The sequence below is a fragment of the Pezoporus wallicus genome, unplaced genomic scaffold (assembly GCF_028554395.1).
Source record: "Pezoporus wallicus isolate ANWC-B61680 ecotype Strahan unplaced genomic scaffold, APGP_CSIRO_Pwel_v1 contig_2012, whole genome shotgun sequence".
Taxonomy (NCBI): Eukaryota; Metazoa; Chordata; class Aves; order Psittaciformes; family Psittacidae; genus Pezoporus; species Pezoporus wallicus.
The window spans coordinates 4,687,761-4,694,051 of record NW_026639840.1 but is presented as its reverse complement, the minus strand read 5'-3'; positions in this window follow the sequence as shown (position 1 = coordinate 4,694,051).

Below are 6,291 nucleotides of genomic sequence, written 5' to 3'. Positions count from 1 at the left end.
CCTCCCTTCTTCCCCAGAGCAACCCTGCACTGCCACTGAGGCAAACGCAGTAAACAGTAGCTTTGACAACCCAACCTTGCATACATCATGCTGCCACATAACCAAGACTACTAAAGCCCAGGTATAGCTCCTGCTTTTAAAGCTGTACATAACAGAAAAAAAGAATACTCATTTGTTCATCTATTTGGCCTACAGATGCTTACATCATTGCTGTTCTTCTCTGAGGTACTAACGCACAGCAGTAGGAATAAGGCAAGTAGTCTTAGAACACATCACATTAGAAGCATCAGACAACTACTACTTCCGCAATATATTTTTCAGGTGCTTGGTTCTATCAAATCAGGGTATCACTTGCAACTTTGTATTGTATCAACGGGACTTCAAAATCATTACAAAAAGATCTCAAGCTTATATCATGCAACCCGAAACACTGGGGTTTTACATAAGAGCTGTAGCTTAAAAAACGCAAAGGGCTAATTGGCACAAATTCAACCTCTGCACATGGTGAATCAACCTGCGAGACCAGCTGTTAACTAAGTATCTTATAAACACAGCAAAACTGTACCTTTAAACTAACTTCCCCTTCAATTTCCAATTTCAAAGCTCACCTGAGTTTTTACTTGCTAGTGCAAGTAAAATGCCATATTCATGTCTCAAATAGGGTCAGTCTTGCCCTAATTTCAGAGTTGCAGCTATTGCAACCTGGAATGAGATTTGGTAGAAACAAAGTTATAAGAAACTGCAGTTCAATGTCCATACAGTGGTTAGACAAGATACAAATTAAAGGTAGCTAGAAATTATAGGTGGGCACATGTGAAGATTTAGAAGCAGCTGGAGGTACCTCCAGTAAGGGAACCTGGGTTTAATTCTAGACAGTGAAAAACTGTAGTACAACAAACGTCTCTGAACAGTTCTGCAGCAACCTTTCATATTTAAAAATGGTCACTTGATAAAAAAGGTAACAGGATCTATTGTCCTTATAGGAACTTTCTTGAAGCTGTTGCAAGTGTGTTGCAGTCACATTGCCAAGACCTAGGAGATCAAATTCAAAACCTTCTAGTGGTAGCTACTGAAGAGCTAGGGTACAATGACTTTTAGTCAGCATTAAAAGTTACTGTGAAAAAAACAGGAACATACTGACCTTTAAAAAAATTGTTATAGAGCAGGGAATATTTAAGAGACATCAAGTTCTCAAACAATCTGAGTATAAATGGTTTAGGTCTGTGCACGAATATTACAACTCTGTAAAAGCAAAAGCTTCCCTACTTGAAAAACTTGTTAATACTATTTAGCCCACTAAATAACATTATCATGAGTACTCTTGAGAAAGGGAATTTCATGAAGCCACATCACACAAGTCACTTGGTGAGTAACACACAAGGAGATTTTGACCACATAGCAGGAGAACAATAAAACAAGAGCTGAACCACATGCAGTTTTCCTCTAGTCTAAAGCACACAGTGATACGGACATCCTAAATATTTCCAATATCAAAATAAGAAATAGCTTCAGACAATCTCAACTTCATGGGATCATGCCTAAACCAGAAGTACTATGAAATATATCAGAATCTATTACAAGTTTTATACATACACACCAAATAGCCATATTCAAGTTAAGTTATTCTTACCAGAAATGATCCAGCGTTAAAATTTCAGAGTATCTAATTCCAGATATTGCATTATTCCAATACAGCCATTATCTACTAGTTAAACATTTCTCTGACCTTATTAAAACTAAGATGAGGTTTTAATGCATTAAAGAAACATTAAAATGGTCAAATAAGCAGTCACAAATCTATCTCGGTAAGTCTCATCTTCAAACCTGGAAGTGACTTCCCTTCTGCACTCTGAAGAACAGTTTCAGGAACATTGCTCAAATATGACAAACCACAGACTGCTCAAATCACAAGAGCGATAACTGTGGATAACAGCAGTCAAAGTGCTAACAGCAGTTTGAACATTATGGATGTCCAGATATTTAATTATTTCTCTACACCTTTTTGCAGCTCTTTACTTGTTCATGGCTTTTGATTAGCAATGAAGAAAAAAGTACCAGTGTTCCCTATTATTCAGCTGCCAAGACTTAGTTTCAGCAAAATATACACATAAACACCAGCAGGCCCTTACCGTTCCTGTAGTTATCCGCAAACTGCAGTCTCAGTAGCCAGTATAAACCTTAGAGGGGGAAACACTAGTGATTGGAAGCAACAAATCCTAGAAATCAAACTCCAGGAGTACAAAACATTAAATTTTATTTAATCAAATATAATGCTTGAGAAAAAAAAAATACTGAAAGTCACTCAGAAAAGCCATCTCAGAAGACAGAACCTCCCCTTTCCACTGGCTGAACAGTGTTCAAGCTGCATGATTAACCACAGGTGGCAGGGAGAAGGGAGAGGAAACGATGGAATGGGGAGACAAAAACCAAAACCAAGTTCTATGTATAAGCCAATCATCACACTGACCTCAGTGGACTGGAGGTACAAGTTTATCCACATGGCACCATACAAGGATCACCAAAACAAAACCCATTGGGAAGAAATACTGAGGTGTTAGGAGACGATCAAAGCTCCTTTGGTCTCTGTACTTGTTTTTAGGGCTTATATTCATACACCTCTTCCCATACAAGGAAGCTGTGCCCAAGTGCAGACATATTAATAAAAACAAAAGGGCAGTTGTACTGTCATACATACTGCCAAATAAATACACTGCTTCACACAAATAGATTGTGCTTATTTCAGAGAAATAAAAGGGATCACACTGAAATGTTTCTTTTTCAGTCTAGTTATTCAAGTCTGATCTCATATTTGACATCATTAAAACTCATTTCCATTGTACTGTTTGTGGAGTCGTTCTGAATGTAACCACTGAAATCTCAACACCAACAATTTACCAAACCTCTCTTCGTGAGATCATTGAATTGCTTCTCCTTCAAGGCTTTAGAGGCAGGTTCACACTCAACAGCTTTTAGCTGATAAGACTTTTCTTAAACCATAACTTAAATTTTTACCCATGAAGTCACTTCAGGTCCACAGAGAAGGTGCTAGGCAGAAAGTTTTAAGACAGTATTTCCATTCCAAGTCCAAAATTACATTTACCATGTGTACAACCAATAGGGGTGCACTTCAAAATGCCTTGGGGTATACCAGCCTAGAGCTCTAGGGTTTTAAAAGTAACACTGAGCAAGGACAGAGAAGTTTATCCTCAGTGAAAACAAATCACTCCATGAATTTATAGATCCTTAAACAGGTTGAACTTGCTCTAATGAATTCAGTTCCCAGTAACTGCAGTACTGATGATACAAAGCTGGTGTTAATATAGAAACACAGAATCATAGAATAGTTAGGGTTGGAAAGGACCTTAAGATCATCTAGTTCCAATCCCCCTCCCATGGGTAGGGAGACCTCGCACTAATCCACGTCACCCAAGGCTTCATCCAACCTGGTCTTGAACACCACACCAGGGATGAAGCATTCACAACTTCCCTGGGCAACCCATTCCAGTGCCTCACCACCCTTACAGTAAAGAACTTTCTCCTTATACCCAATGTAAACTTCCCCTGTTTAAGTTTTAACCCATTAGACCTTGTCCTATCACTACAGTCCCTAATGAAGAGTCCTTCCACAGCAGCCCCCTCCAGACACTGGAAGGCTGCTAGGAGGTCTCCACGCAGCCTTCTCTTCTCCAGGCTTGAACAGCCCCAACTTTCTCAGCCTATCTTCATACCAGAGGTGCTTCAGTCCCCTGATCATCCTTGTGGCCCTCCTCTGCACTTGTTCCAACAGTTCCATGTCCTTTTTATGTTGAGGACACCAGAACTGCACACAGTACTCCAGGTGAGGTCTCATGAGAGCAGAGTAGAGGAGCACAATCACCTTCTTTGACCTGCTGGTCACTCTCCTTCTGATGAGGCCCAGGATACGGTTGGCTTTCTGGGCTGTGAGAGCACACTGCCGGCTCATGTTTAGTTTTCATTGACCAACACCCCCAAGTCCTTCTGTGCAGGGCTGCTCTAAATCTCTTCTCTGCCCAAGCTGTAGCTGTGCCTGGGATTGCTCTGACCCAGGTGCAGGACCTTGCACGTGGTATGGTTACACTTCATAAGGCTGGCATCAGCCCACCTCACAAGTGTGTCAAGGTCCCTCTGGATGGCATTCCTTCCCTCCAACGTATCAACCGAACCACACAGCTTGGTGTCATCAGCAAACTTGCTGAGGGCGCACTCAATCCCACTGTCCATGTCAGCGACAAAGATGTTGAACAAGACCGGTCGCAACACTGATCCCTGAGGGACACCACTCGTTGCTAGTCTCCAGCTGGACATTGAGCCATTGATCACAACTCTTTGCGTGCGGCCACCCAGCCATCTCTTTGTCCACCAAGTGGTCCATCTATCAAATTAATATGGCCAAAGCTGGTAAGAACACACTGGAAAGACAACACTTCCATTAAATCTGTTTTGCATACAAACAGTACTTCAAAATGAAACCAAGTATTCATTTGTCTACAGGCAATCTGGCAAGATTTGCAGACACTAGAATTCTGATCTGTGATGCTGGTTCTTGTCAGTAGCTAATTTCAGTGCATGAATTCCACAGGTATCTTTGACACCATGTTGATTTTTACCAACTGCTGAAATTACTTCACAGCATTAGGAGCTTTCTGTGCCAAAAATTGGCAAAGGGAAACATGCTCCCTATATGCAATTTTAAAGGCAATGTTTTATGAATAAAAAGTTACAAATAGAAAACATCCTTCTCAATTTTTATACACATCAGATTATTACTCATAGCCTTAACAGAATAAATTGGTTGATGAGGTGTTGTAAAGTTTCAAGCACCAGTTTAAAGCAAAGGTTGCTGGACATGGCTTTGTTGCTTGCAAAGCAGCAATAACAGCAGCAATTTTTTGCCTGCTCCTAATAGACTAGATTTAACAAAATAAGTAACACAGACCTCAAATTCAAGGCTCTACAGAAGAACTGCTTCTTGCTTTCCCCTCAGTGATCTACTGCTACTGTTTTCTTGTTGTATATCAAAGCTAAATAAAAATAAATGACAGTGCACTTCTAGCATTTTCTTTAATGTTTTCAGATGACTAATAGCAGTGCTCTCTGCTACTGTAGGGAAATCAGCCATCCTTAGACAAGCTTCCTTTTCCTGTTGTGTCTCAATCACTAGCCAGAAAAAGATCTGTGAAAGCTGAACTGATTTACATGAGAAGCATAGCACTGTCCACATGTGAAGTGCTTCAGAAATTAAAAGCTGGAAGGGTATCTTGACAATCAGTACAGATACTAAGATCCTTACTGTTGATCAGCTTTTGCCAGTGAAATGTTTGTTGATACATGCATAATAGAGAAAAAGGACATTGGAGAGAGATTTAAAAGTTTGGCTTCCTAAAAAAGCTATATACTTTGGAAATACAAGTATTAAATCCTTCAGGCAGGCTACGTGTAGTAAAATACTATAAAAATATATACTTTTTTTAAAATTTACACAGTGTTAGGCACTGTAAATAAATCTGCTCTTCCTGAAAAAATTGGGTGTCACTGGAAGAGTAAACAATGTTAGTTATATGGCCCACAGCAAACCTGACAGCTACCTCCAAGAACTTTTCAGTCACATAATTCTATCTTAAAGTTAAAAATACTATGCCAAAATCTTTTACAGAAGACTGGAACTCCTACTGAACTACAGATCCATCTATTGAAACCCCAAGAAGGGATGATGGGAAAGAGATAGTAGTTTTCTTCTCATAAAAATAAGGTGAAAAAAAAATAAAATTACTTCAGCAGTAGTTAAGTTTGATGTAGAAGATTACTGTGAAGAAATCATTCTGGATCACTACTGTGACTAGCATTTGAACTGTGTATCAGAATACAAGCCGAACTGACAATTCAATAGCTTTACAGAAGATTAAAAAAAATCAACAACTCTAATCTTTTAGTAAATACGTATTTTCTCATGAAAAAAAACAGATTTCAGTAAGGATCAATGCTGAATTGAAATGTTTTCCATCAGTCCTGACATTAACAGTTAGGACTTCTGAAGATCAATATAGCAGTCGTAAGAAAAAATGGAGGAAAGGGCAAAAACCCATGAACATGGGGTTCATAGCATATCATGGTTGCTACCTACTGAAGCAAGTTGCATTTTGAAATTTCTGCAGACAGAACTTTTAAATGATATTACCAATCAATAAAAAGCTAAGCATTTTTAAGGAGTTTTTTTCTCTATAAAGAATATTTAAAATCTTTTAGACAGGAAACAGCATCAAGGATTCACAC